Source organism: Sminthopsis crassicaudata, chromosome 3 (assembly GCF_048593235.1).
Source record: "Sminthopsis crassicaudata isolate SCR6 chromosome 3, ASM4859323v1, whole genome shotgun sequence".
Classification (NCBI taxonomy): domain Eukaryota; kingdom Metazoa; phylum Chordata; class Mammalia; order Dasyuromorphia; family Dasyuridae; genus Sminthopsis; species Sminthopsis crassicaudata.
The window spans coordinates 343,515,462-343,530,420 of record NC_133619.1 but is presented as its reverse complement, the minus strand read 5'-3'; positions in this window follow the sequence as shown (position 1 = coordinate 343,530,420).

Sequence of the window (14,959 nt, the reverse complement as noted above, 5' to 3'; positions counted from 1 at the left end):
ATTTTATTGTAGAAGTTGGTGTATAAAATGCTGTTATTTTTGTTTTATTTAAGATACATAATGAAACCAACTTCAACTCCTTATTTGTTTGTGGGTTTTTTTGTTTTGTTTTGTTTTAGTTCATACATGTACATTCATTTTTGGCATACTTCCATATAAGTCCTAGTGGGAGAGAAAAATCAAAACAAAAGGCAAAAATCATGAAAAAAGGGAACAAAAGAAGAAAATAAAACAGTAGGTTTCAATTTACATTCAATCTCTATAGTTCTCTCTCTGGAAGTGAATGGTATTTTGATCCAAACTTTATTGGAATTCCCTTGTATTACTGAATTATTGAGAATAAGTAAGTCTACTATAGTTGATCATCACAAAATTTTGCTGTTGCTGTATAGAATATTTTCCTTGCTTCACTCAGGATAAGTTCATAAAAGTCTTTCATACTTTTCAGAAATCAGCCTGTGCATGTTTTCTTATAGAACATTGTTTCCATTGTTTTCATATACCATGATTTATTCAACTATTCCCCAATTAATGGCTATATACTTATTTTCCAACTTTTTGCCATCACAAATGGAATTTCTACAAACATTTTTGCACATATAGAGCCTTTTCCCTCTTTTTAGTGTCTTTTGGCATATAGATCCAGTAAGCAGCTCCTTATTTGGCTCTCTGAACATAGTCTGAAAGTCATTCTCCCATTTAGCTGCAACTTCTTAATATCTTCTGGCCTGATTTCTATTGAGATTGCCAATTTTGATGTGATTCTATTCTCCCAGTAATATGTTAACTCATCAGCTATTTAACAAAGATTTCACATTAAAAGTACTGCCAATTAGTTTATTGTAAGTAGCCTAAGAATTGTGTGATTTTTACATATTTTCCAAAATAACTCTAAAGTATTGACTTCTAATAACTTAGTATTGTCTAATTTGTCAATTTTGATAAAGAATATGATGGTGATTTTTATTTCCACCATTCATTCATAAAATATTAATTGAGCAGCTAAATTGTGTTTATATGATGTGAAATTGGTAAATTAATTTTTTAAAACTCAGTTAATTAATTACAAAATAATCCCAGCAGACCAATGATGAATAGAGATTTTTTTTTTTATAAACATCTATAGGACCTAGCATATTGTTTGAAACATTTTATTAAATCAGTATTTAATAAATAAATGTTTGTTGATTGATCATACCAGCAAAAACCAAATCTAATTCAAGAAATTATTGATCACATATTACAAATCCAGCCCAATGTTAGAGCTTTATATGTACTATAACAGAAACTGATAGTTCCTTATACAGTTCACTAGATTTAAGCTCAGAAAATATCTGGAGAACAATTAAATGCTAATTTATTTGATTCTGATTCATAATATTGCAGAAGTTTCTTGTGCAGAGGGATAGAATCAGGATGTCTGAGTAAAAGCTAGCATCTTTGTCTTAGTAACCTTATTGTCTCCTCCAAAATGATATAGAAAACATTCTAAACTGAATCCTGAATAGGAAGAAAAGAAAAAAAAATCACAGTAAGTTGTTTTTTTGTTTTTGTTTTTGTTTTTGTTTTTGTTTTTTTAAGCCCAAAGCAATTTAGGAAGAATGACAGAGAACTCTATGCACCCCTGAGGGTTATATATGTCCACAAGCACAATGCAGCAGCAACCTTGAGGCAATAGGTAGAGGTGATAGCTAGCTTTAGTAGCAGTATTAGGGAGCAACCCAGAGCCTGAGGACATATAAGGATTGAACATGTGGTCAGAAAGAAATCCTAAGAGACACCTATATAGAATAGGAAACAGAAGTGGGTGCCATTTAACAATTTTTGTCACCTATCACCCAGTTTTGGGTCATAGTTCCAAGATAAAGAGAAATTGGAGAAGAAAAATGTCAAATCATTCCAATAAATTTGCTAAGAAAACCCTAAATGGGTCAATGAAGAGATAGAAACAACTGAAAATTACTGAACAACAACAGAGAACAGTCAAGGTTTCAGAAAGCAGGATTCCCTACTTATTTAAGGAGGAAAGAACAAGTTCTAGAAATATATCAGTATGGCTCTCAGCCTGACTGTATTCTTGTAGGCACTCAGTTGTAACATTTACCTCTGCACATAATTCTGCTGTGAAATAAACCAAGGCAGGAAACCAAAACCAAAGAAGAGCAAGCATTCCAGTTACTCTGAACCTGCATAATTTACCAGCAAGCTAACTGTGACTGAGTCCAAAAATAATTTATGGAAACTCAACACATACAAGCCAAGAGACTCAAAACAAGTCATAAATTTGCAGAGCACAGAGCAGAAGGGCAGTCAAAACAATAAAAGTGAGTAGAGCCCAATACCAACATAAAGTCTAAAGTCAATAAGTAGACTGAACCTCTGAGCAAACAAACAAAAAACAACCCTATCAAAAATTCCCTGTACAGAGAAATCAATATAGGCTTGATGAATTTGGGGAAAACTTCATAAAGAATGTAGAACACGAAATGAACCTCAAAGAATAAAGAAAATTTAAACTTTAAAGAGGAACGAATATGATACTGAAGAAAGGGAGAAAGGCAGAAGAGAAAAAAAAAAGAAATGTCATGAATTTATGTGGCTTATGTGGGAAATATTAAAATTACTTTGACTGAAGTGGAGGATGTATGTTAAGAATTGAAGTAGCAGAGTATTGTATCAAGAATGTTACATAAAGAGGGAATCTTTGATCCCAAGTAGAGATACCAGATAGAGAATACTTGTGAGAGGATTGAAAAAGAGAGAAACCAGAGCAAAAAAGCAGATGGAATATATGATAAGCTTACAGAGACATAAAATGACCAGTTTTCGACATATGGTGAGCAACACTGGGACATAGTTTTAATTTAAGACTTCAACTATTCCATGCATTATATCTTTTGGAGGTTCTATGTTGACAAAAGCAAAGCATCAATTTCATTATTAATTTATTGATTTACATATGTACATACATACATTTATCTATCTATATGTATATATATATAATATACATACACATACTTGTTTCTGAATTCATGAGCAGAACTTTATACTTATTATTGGATATAATTATTGTTACTTATATTTATATCTATATACATGCACATGTTAGGATTCTTATAAGGTACTTATGTACTTAGTTCACACCTTTAAAGGAGTTCAAACCTTTAAAGGAGTTTATGCCTTTAAAGGAGTTCACTCATTGGTCCACACATTAGACTTCACACCTTTATAGAGCAAATAAAAGGACAAGCTTACTTAGAGGAGATGGAGAGCCAGGATTCAGTGGATTCGAAAGTCCAGGAGATTCACAAGTCTAAAGGAAAAGCCTCCTCATGGACTTCGGGGGAGATTCAGAACTAGGACTTCTGGGAGATTCACAATGCAGAAACCCACAAGCCCACTCTCTGGGAGGAGGAGTCAGATTCATTCCCACTTCAATATTTGTGCTGGCTGGAGACATTCAGACAAGAGCTCTCGGGAGCCAAGAAGAGAGAGATAGGCCTCTACTAAAGCTAGCCAAGCCCCAAGTGAAGGAAAGAGACAGTAAAGGACTTTTAACTCCTGGCTGGATTTGGGATTATTGAATTGAACTGAAACTAAGGCTGCCTCCAAAGAAAGAAACCTGCCCCCAAGAGAAAGATTGCAATTTAGAGAAAAGAGAACATTACATTAATATAATAATATAATATGATATGAAATATAATACAACAAAATAGCATCATATGCTGTAATTTATATAATTTGTGTACATTTTTACATACATGGTTTGAATTCTGATAGGGATCACCATTGGCATATGGAACTAAAGACAAAGAGAACGAGACAAATATCCCACCCACAGGATCTAAAAGATGACATATAGTCTTACCCTTATTTTCTACAGGTGAAGAAAGTGAGCTGCTGAGTGGTAAATTAATTTATCCATGGTCACATAATAAGCATCAGAGGCAAAATTTGAATCCAGATACTGTGATTCCAAAGAGTGGTATTACCCTAATACTATGCTTCTTCCCTAATAGCATAACTTACTCTAAAATGGTATTTTTTCTTACTTTGGGGAAGAGAGAAATGACAAAAATCTCTCTCACTGAAGATCAATTGATTGTTGAATAACAACTCATAGGAAATGTTATAGGAGGAATCTTGAGTTTGCTAGGGGTAAGGATCTGATGATTGAAGCTCTTTTTAAAGATTTTATTGTTCCATGATATAATGATAATTCCACCACCACCCCCATTTGTCAGATATTTATGTTTGTGTTATGTAGATATGTGCACAAACTCTACATTCATCTCATCACTTCATACCCTTCTGCCTTTTGAAAATCTTGGTGTTGGTAGAAAGAAGGAAGATGTGACAGAAGACAAATAAAATTAAAGAAATGAGGAAGGAAAGAAGAAAAAAGTTGAGAACTAAAAGTAAAGCGTGGCAACTGGCCAAGAATAGCCTTCTCATGTATAATATTCTTTTGGATTTCATTTAAAGCAATAAGATGAGAGGACAGTTCAGAGCACTGGATTAATTCCTTTCCCCACCCCCTTCCTCTCCCTCCTCTCTTTCTCTCTTTCTCTTTTATTAAGAAAATAAAAGAGACTTTGAAATATTAAGAGATAGTGGGATTAGAACCCTCTCCTGCTAGCCCCATCCTTTCCTCCCCTATTAATTTCCACTTGATTAGAATTCTTTTTGAAGTATTTAAATATGGACAATAGGAATAAGGGAGGGTGAGTTATTGAATATCAGTTAGACAGTATTAATCTAAGCATAGTTTCAGTTTTCTATGTAGATACTTTATACATGTGGAGAGTTTCTACTAGGAATAAAGTAGACCTATCCCCCTCCCCTACCTCAAATAATTATGATTTTTAAAAACTATAATTAAATGCTTAAACTTTAAGAGTTGATTTATAAATCCTCAGCTATAAAATTTAAATTTTTTTAAAAATAAGTTTTAGAACTGGGGGAAATTGGGGATTTTTTTCTTTTTTCAGCTCATAAGACACTTTTAAATTATTCAGCTATTAAGGAAGCAAGGACTTTGAATATATTCATATTCTGAGCTTGCAATCTTTTGATGGAAGCTATGTATCTCTGAGCAAGTTTTCCTATGTCTGCGATGCTATGGAGGGGAGGTAGGGTGCTTAGCTCTGAAAAAGCAAGAATGAAAACATCTATATTAGAAATTTAGTTATTGATTCTGCTTTGTGTTTCCTGACTATGTCCTCTTTGGGGAATTTCCCATTGTATTGAAGGCTCACTTCCACTAATATCCTTTTCATAAAGAGAAAATAAGCTTAGGTTCATGGTTTGAATATAGGTCCAAGGATGAGCCTAGTTAAACTTTAGGTTCATTACCAAAAAGTTGGAAACCAGATTTTATTTTCTCTTTCAATTATATCAACTCACAAACACTATGTCTTGAGGTGTGAAGGATGTTAGGCAGTCAGGAGATGAGTATATATTAAGCACTAATATGTGCCTAGCCCTATGCCAAGTCTTGTTAACATTATAGATTTAGAAGTGAAAGAGACCTTTAGGGTCATCCAGTTCAATATCCTTATTTTTATAGATTAACAAACAGAGGCCCAAAAAGGTGAAATAATTTAGCCAAAATCTTATAGGTGGTAAATGACAGAGTTAAGATTTTAACCAAAGCTCTTTGACTATTAGTACAGTTAAGTGGCATAGTGAATAGAGTGCTTGGCTTGGAGTCAGGAAGACTAATATTTCAGACTTCAAATCTGATCTCAGACACTTTCCAGTTATGTGACCCTGGACAAGTTACTTAATGCTATTTGCCTTAGTTCCACATCTATAAAATGAACTGTAGAAAGAAATAGCAAACTATACAAATGTCTTTGCCAAGAAAACTCCATAGACAGTTCTAAAATGATTAAAGATATAACATTGGAAGATGAGACCTTTGTGTAAGAGAGTGTCCAATATGCTACTAGGGAAGAGTGAAAAAAAAAGCTACAAGTAGTTCCAGGACTAATGAAGAAGCTAGGCCAAAGCTAAAATGAAGCTCAACTGCAGGTATATCTTTTGATGACAAAAGGAAAATCCAATGCTGTAAAATCAATATTGCATAGAAAACTAGAACATAAGATCTATGAACCAAAGAAAGCCAGATGTGGTAAATAAAAGATGGAAACATTAAATACAAGCATCTTGAGTGTGAATGAACTGAAATGGACAGGACTGGGTAAATTTAAGCCATATGATCCCTACATATAGTACTGCCAGCAAGAATCTCTTAGAAAAATGGTGAAGCTTTTATCATCAATAAAATAAAAGTGAAAAAAAGCAGTACTGGGATGTGATCTCAAAAATGAGAGAATATTTGTTCAAAAACAAGGCAAATCTTTCAACATCATAGTAATATGTCTCTGCTCCAATCCACTGATATGGAAGAGGCAAAAGTTGATTACAGTTCTATGAAAGCCTATAATATATCTAGAAATAACATTTTTAAAAGATGTCACATTCTTCATAAGGGATTGAAATACTAAACTAAGAATTCAATTGATAATTGGAATAATAGGCAAGTTTGGCCATGGAGTACAAAATGAAGCAAGGCAGAGACTAATAGAATTTCATCACAATAACTTGTTTGCCATAGCATTTTCAACAATTCAAAAAGTAATTCTACTTAAAGACATCACCAGATGGTCAATATAGCAATCATATTAATTATATACCTTGTAGTCAAAAGTGGAGAAATTATATACAATCAGTAAAAACAAGAGCTGGTGCTGACAGTGGATCAGATAACGAGACTCTTATTGCAAAATTCAGAATTGAATTGAATAAAATAGGTATCCATCAGATCATGGAGGTATGACCTAAATAATATCCCTTATGAAGATGAAATAGAAGTGATGAATAGATTTAATGGATTAGATCTGGTATATTGAATGCCTGAAAAACTACGGCAGAGAGGTTCATAACCCTAGAGGATGAGACAACAACAAAAAACATTCTAAAGAAAAAGAAAAGTAAAAAAAGGAAAATGATTGTCAGATAAGGTTTTACAACTAGCAGAGGAAAGAAGGAAAATGAAATGGAAAGGAGAACAAGAAAGATATATCCAACAGGACAAATAATTTCAGAGAATAGCAAGGAAAGAGAAGAGATTTTCTTAAGTGAGCAATGCAAAGAAATAGGAAAAACAATAGAATGGAAAAGACAAGAGATCTCTTCAAGAAAATCTTCAAGAGATGTTAAGGGAAAGTTTCACATAAAAGTGTGCATGATAAGACAAAAATGATAAAAACTTAACAAAAGCAAAAGAGATTAAGAATGGCTAGCAAGAATACAAAAAACAATACAAAAATTATAAAAAAGGATCTAAACATCACCAAAAATAAATATTAACTCTCTAACTCCTATTGTGGTCAGTCCATCACTTAGAATTTAAGAACCTCCTATATTCCTATAGTCCTATGGACTAATCAGGAAACATAGAAAGAAAGGCAAGGAGCTTTTCAAGGGGCTTACAATCTAATGAGGAAGATGTCATGAAAATAAGACATGTATAGTCTAGATTGAGAGTAGTCTTAAAAGGAAAGCACTAAGATTAAAGAGGACTGAAAAAGGCTTCTTGCAGAATGTGAGATTTTAGACAACATGATGAAAATCAGGAAAACTAGGAAATAGAGAAAAGGAGGAGGAAAGTTCTAGGCAGGAGAAATAGCCAATGAAAATGGAGTCGAGACAAGAGAGGAACAGCAAGGAGGCCAATGAGAAGGAGGACATGGAGGGAAATAAGATAGAAGAAGATTGTAGAGGTAGGAAGGGATCAGGTTATGAAGGGCTTTTAAAAACCCCAAAATAATAACAAAATAAAACATGATATTTTATTTGTCCTTGGGGTAACAGGAAACCATTAGAGAGAACTAAATAGGGATAGGAACTGATATGGTCAGATCATTTTAACAGCTCCATGGAGGATGGATTGGAGTGAAGAAAGACTCAGAAACACTTGAAGGCCTACACTAGGGTGGTGTCTGAGAAAAATGGCCATATAAGGAAAAAAATTACAAAAATAAAATCAGCAGGCCTTGACAACAGATTCAATATAGAGGGTGAGAGATTGAGCTATTCAAGCTGTGAAGCTTGCAACCTAGGTGACTGAAAAGATGATGACCCCAGAGGTATACTGGCAAATGTTTAAATGTAGATTTTTTTAAAGTCTTCATGACACACTTTTAAATATCAACTACATTAACAATTTCTCCATTACTTTACTAAGATTAAACAATCAACAATACAATAAAATCAAGCCCTGATTTGTTGCCTTTGCTGATTTCCGAGGTTCAAATGTTTCTACTTAAGAAGAGGATAAGGTTTAATGAATCTAGTTTCAGACATTCAATTTAGGAGGTCTGTAGGACCTTTAGGTTGATAGGTGTTATAACCAGTTGAAGATGGAGAGAAGAAGTTGGGAGATATTTTTAGGAGTTGGCAAGTAATCTAGATCAAAGTCATCTGCATAGAAGTCCTAATTAAAATCATGGGAACTGATAAGATCTCTGAGTGAAATAGCATAGAGGGAGAAGAAGAGAAAAAAGACAAAGACCCCCTTTTCAGGGGCACCAGCTCAGCTATTAAGAGTGTCCTGAGTGAAGATTCAACCAAGAAGATAGAGAAGGAAGCTTCAGATAGGTAGGAGGAGAGTCAGGAGGGAGCAGTGTCATGAAATCCTAGAAAGAAGAGGCTATCAAGGAGAAGGTAATGATAGTAGTCATTCATTCATTAAACAGGTCACACTGTCACAAATGTGCTGCATTCATTCAGTGAAGCATAATTCTATGCTATATCAAATGAACTTTTTCCTCCATGCCTAACTATTCTTAGTCACAAATATCAACAATTTTTCTTTCTGTCCTTCCAAATACCTCTAGGGGGATAATTAACTATTATGAACAGTTATACCAATGTTGTCATCTCTACATAAAAATGCTCACTCTCCCAAAAGATTATAAACTTCACATTATGGCAAGGTGAATGATAATAATTACAAGTATAAGAGAAGGGAGTTTCCTTCTAATTCAGACTAATATAATCAAAGAAGGTACAGAATGTAACCATGAAATATAAAGTAGGTTTTAAAGAAATTTTTCTACATCTCAACAACAGTGTATGAACAAATACTTATTTAGACAGGATTTTGAGAACCTGGCCATTGAATGAAAGAAATTGACACCCCACAGGAACATTTTATAATTGGTAAAGAGACTCAACCAAACTCATTGGCCCAATATACATAAAAGAAGCAATTCATTTAGCAGAGAGGAATCCAAGCTTGGGGGCAATTTATACAGGCAGACTCCTTTCCCATAACTAGAGGGCAACAAGTTCAGGAGAACAGAGTTGTTTTCTTTTCTCACATTTCACTGGCCATATTATCTGAATGGTTGGATCAATTAAAGATAATAAGTCTATCTGGAAGCAGAAACAATCAAAGATAGATACTCAAGGGGAAAAGCAGTTAGTTACGTCAAAGTTTTCTCCCACTAGAGAACAGAAAGAATCCAACTGAATGGTTTGCCCAAAAATGATGTTGCATCCCAAGGTAGTTGTATGAGTATTCTGTGACATGTAGAAGAATTTCCAGGACATGGTAGACTGCAAAGTATGAGTTTCCCTTTTTGTTTAGTACATATGTAATCTCACTACCACTGAACTTTAAGTATCAGTCCACTCTCTTTATGAACAATCTATTTGTGGAAGAATGTCTTGCTGGGGTTTTTTTGTTTTTGTTTTGGTTTTGGTTTTTTTTTTGTTTGTGGATAGTGCATTTTTGTACCAACTGTTCCTTCTCTGGTGGTTTGAAAATAACTAGAGTTCTGTCATACTCATTCCCTGCCCCCAGTGATATACAATAAAAATTTGTAGTATAGTCTATTCTTAGTCTTTTTTGTACGTCTCAGAAGCAGGAAACTTGAAGAATTAGAGTCCTCTTTAAGAAAGATCTTTCCGAGTGTTCCAAATCACTACTGATCAGAGAAATGCAAATTAAGACAACTCTGAGATACCACTACACTCCTGTCAGATTGGCTAAGATGACAGGAACAAATAATGATGAATGTTGGAGGGGATGTGGGAAAACTGGGACACTATTACATTGTTGGTGGAGTTATGAAAGAATCCAGCCATTCTGGAGAGCAATTTGGAACTATGCCCAAAAAGTTATCAAACTGTGCATACCCTTTGACCCAGCATTGCTGTTATTGGGATTATATCCCAAAGAAATACTAAAGAGTGGAAAGGGACCTGTATGTGCCAAAATGTTTGTGGCAGCTCTTTTTGTAGTGGCTAGAAACTGGAAGTTGAATGGATGTCCATCAATTGGAGAATGGTTGGGTAAATTATGGTATATGAATGTTATGGAATATTATTGCTCTGTAAGAAATGACCAGCAGGAGGAATACAGAGAGGCTTGGAGAGACTTAAATCAACTGATGCTGAGTGAAAAGAACAGAACCAGAAGATCGCTGTACACTTCAATGCTGTATGAAAATATATTCTGATGGAAGTGGATATCTTCAACATAAAGAAGATCCAACTCACTTCCAGTTGATCAATGATGGACAGAAATAACTACACCCAGAGAAGGAACACTGGGAAGTGAATGTAAATTGTTATTGTTAGCACTACTGTCTATTTATCCAGGTTACTTATACCTTCGGAAGCTAATACTTAATGTGCAACAAGAAAATGGTATTTACACACATATATTATATCTAGGTTATATTGTAACACATGTAAAATGTATGGGATTACCTTTCATGGGGGGAGGGAGTGGAGGGAGGAAGGGGATAATTTGGAAAAATGAATAAAAAAAAAAAAGAACATTAAGAATTTACCCCCCCCCCAAAAAAGAAAGAAAGATCTTTCCACTAAACAAAGTACAAGACTTAATATAATACATAGAAACCTCTGGATTTAGATATAAAGAACCTTGGTTTAAATACTGAATCCATCATTACCAGTGTAACCTTGGGTAAATCATGTAGCTCTGAGCCTCAATTTTCTTATTTATGTAATGGAAGTATTAAACTAGTTAGATTAGATAGCCTCTAAACTTTTTTTTCCAATTTTAAGTTTGTGATATTATGTTTTTATAAGTCTTAGAGGAAATTTTTCAGACCAAGATAATTTTGGATAGCTGGACTCTTGAAATACACAAGCAAATAAAGTTCAACATCATGGCATGTGCCTATAGAATTTAGAGTCAGAATGACTTAGGATAGGATATAACAATGTGAATTCTTTTTTCATGTGTGTTAGTGTTAGAATTAATGCTAGGTTTGTTTGGGGGTTTGGGGAGGTAGGTCAGAAGATCTATTTAATTATCACCTCCCCTAGGTCAATTCCTTTCTCTAGGGGATCACTTTCCTCACCTGTAAAGTAAGAAGATTAAACTGGGTGATCTTTAAAGGCCCATCCAACTTAAATCCTAAAAAATTCTGTATTTATGTTCTTTCAAGCAGGGTAGTTCCTTATACTTCCTCTATATTCTAAGCTCAAATCTCTATTCCTGGAGAACACAGCCCTTAGTAATACTTGATGATTTCATTGATTCATTGATTCACAGGTTCAAACAATAAGGTGTAAGTGTTATGACTGGGAAACAACAGCAAATATTTATTTGCCATGTAGATTAAAAAAGGTTGTTTAATGATTTTAAATCAGGTTCAGAAGAAAGCCTAGATGTGTCTATATTACATCCTCAAAGAGATTTAGAATTCTCAGGGAGGACTAACAACTTTCCTGTGAGGGCTTGCCAAGCTCTTTTCAGGGCTGCTCATTCACTTTTGGTGTCCACCTTCACCAAACTCTCATGTATGGCTTCAAGAAGCTAGAGTATGCATAGCAGCCATACCTCAACAAGTTACTTCAACAAATGCACTAAACCAGATTGAAGATAATCAATACTCTTCAAACCCATCAGTGAATTAGGGAGGTGTCTATCCCAAATCTGTGAAGACTTCTCAGCAGAATAGACAAATGAGAATAGTCTGTCCCAATGGCCATGAAGGTAGCTAAAGCAGGCATTGTGGAGTGCTTAGAGTGGTCAGACATTGAAAATGCAAAGGTCATTCACTGTCAATACTTTTGACTTTTGTCCTTTCAGTGGAGTCCTGTGACTTAGAAGAGATGAAGCTGACATCTTTATGCAACTCTGTGTCATTTAAATCCATTTAATGCTCAAGTCATTTCCCCATGATGTCAATGGTCAATGGTCTTCTTTGAGAAACAAGGATGACCAACAACTTCTCATAGCAGTTTCAATGTGATACACAGAGAAAAAAAGCCAATGGAATGAATGAAAATATTAATAAACAGGAAACCTGGATTTCAGTACCAATTCAAACACTAATTTCTTATGTGAAACTGGGCAAATCATTCCTCCTTTCTGGGCCTCAGTTTCCCCATCTCCAAAATGAACAAATTGGATTTAAAAAGATTAATAATCCCCTCTTGCTATGACATTCAAATATTTCCTTGACTAGGGTACCTCAAAAATTCAATTCTACTCTTTACTGAACCTATTAAATTTACTTTTTCCATTCTCCTACTTCCCTCTCCAATTCAAAACAGAGCTATTAGCTCCATCACAACAGATAAATGTTTCTCCTCTGATTGTTTTAAAGATAGCCTATTTTCATCCAAATTCAATTATTTTCTTTTTTTCAAAGAAGTTTATCCATGCAAGTAAATCTTGAATTTTTGCTAAACTGATTAGATTCCCACCCAGTTAGATCATCCAGGAAATTAAATGATTCTTCCAAAGACAAGAAGAAAAAGAGATCAAGAAAAGAAGAACAAAACTATATAAAATTTTCTAATTTTTAAATTGTTTTAAAATGCATAAGATTCCAAAATCACCGTAATCCAGAGAAAGTAGGAAATGGAATAGAAGGAAAGATGGAATGAGAAAGAGAAAAGAAAAGAAAATAACCAAGCTATTATCCTTCTGGATTACAAACTACAAGACAGAAAAAGTGACTGAAAGAAGCAGAATGATTCTGAAACCTCTTGTGGCATAAAAATCTGGTGGTGAGGAGTATTACTAGCTTGGAGCTAGAAAAAAAATTATTTTTGAAGTGCATGTTTAGAGAGTGGGTTTTTTATGCAATGAAAATGGAAAGAAGGTGGGGAGGGGAGCCCTTCTTGCATTAGCAGCTGCTTCTGTCTCCAGGCACTGTGCGATGATACCTCATCCCATCCATTCAGCAACCCATTATCGCTACCCTCCTTCCCATTATTTTCCTTCAACCTTATCAGACACAAGCATCGCCTCAGATGCTGTGACTGGAGTCTTGTAATTGTCCCTGGTTAGAGCTCAATAGCACCTTGAACCATCAGAGCAATCTCTGCTTTTAAGAAAAGGTCTCCGCAAGGAGATGCCGATGAGAGAATTTGCCCGTGGCTATGTGGGATCTTTAATAGCTAACTCTCCTTTATCACCAGTCTCTTTAGAGTGCCTGTTAGGCAATGCTCACATTATTTATTACAAGGGTATGCGGCGCTGTTGGAAAAAAAAAAAAAAAAAAAAAAAAAAAAAAAATATATATATATATATATATATATATATATATATATATTATTTCTTCTAATGGGCCTATTGCAGATAGAGACTTGGGAGATCAAGGTAGAGGGGGAAGAAGAAAAAAATGAAGAAGGTGGACCAAAGGGATGGAGTTGTTGATACTACTTGAAGGGAAAAATAGAACAGTTTTTCCTATTTGCCTATGTGTGGGCATCTAGGGAAAAATGTTATTTGTAGCTCCAATACATATAAATACATAAAGAGTAAGGAATCTATAAATAAAGTTCAAGAGTTTGGGAAGAAAAGTACAAAAGAAATGTTCTTGATTTATTATCTTCAAGTACAGATTTAACTTAAAATGTGATGATATGTACTTATATAAAGTTTGGGAAAGATTTTTAATAATTATTGTCTATACCAATCCCCAGTAATACCGAACTTGTAATCAATGATAAATTTAATGATTCATCAAATTTAGACAAGAGTTAATCCTAGAGAAGTGTAACGGGGTTTTATTCCAGAAGATTTCTACTATGCCACAATAATTGGTAAAAATAGGCTACCGAAGGTGAGGGTTTTCTTTGGCCTGACTCCTGTGTCAGTCTTTTAGGTAGTGGTCTTTTGATAGAGTCATCTTTTTTCCATTGCCTCAAATGAATTGATCTAGGTTCCCAAATTGCTTATATCAGTTCTAACATAGAATCATGGTCACAAAGTACCAACACATGGAACCAAGTCTACCAGAAAATGAACTGAATAATTAATGATAATCAGAGCTGACATTTATATAGCACCTACTATGTGCCAAGCATTGTGCTAAGCTCTTTACAAATATTCAATATTTACATTACAATACATACATTACATACATATAATACAAATTAAAAGCAACATATTTCTCTATCTCAGTAGGAAACAGCTATCCTACATCAATGGCATCCCTGGGAAAAATATCTTTAAATTTGAAAATTCTGCTAGATGTGAATGTAAGTTAAAGATACTATTTTCTCCACTTTGTCCTCTAAGATGGACACAATTCCAAACAAGAGACTCTAAAAATACAGTAATCAAAGGCAACATTGTGAAAATAAATGTATGACTTCTCAGGGTGATTGCTTTGAAGGATAAAACATATATATATATATATATATATATATATATATATACATATATATATATATATACACATATATATATGTATATGATCTTCAGTATGACTTACTGTAGAGAGCCTTAAATTTACAGGACAGCACGATCTGCGTTCAGATACTATCTTAAATTGTCAACAGTAGTGTGACTCTGGGAAAGTCACTTAAATACTTTAATTTTCTTTTTCCTCACCTGTAAAAAAAATTGTTAAAATAGCATTTGCTTCATAAGGTTTTTATGAGAGTCAAA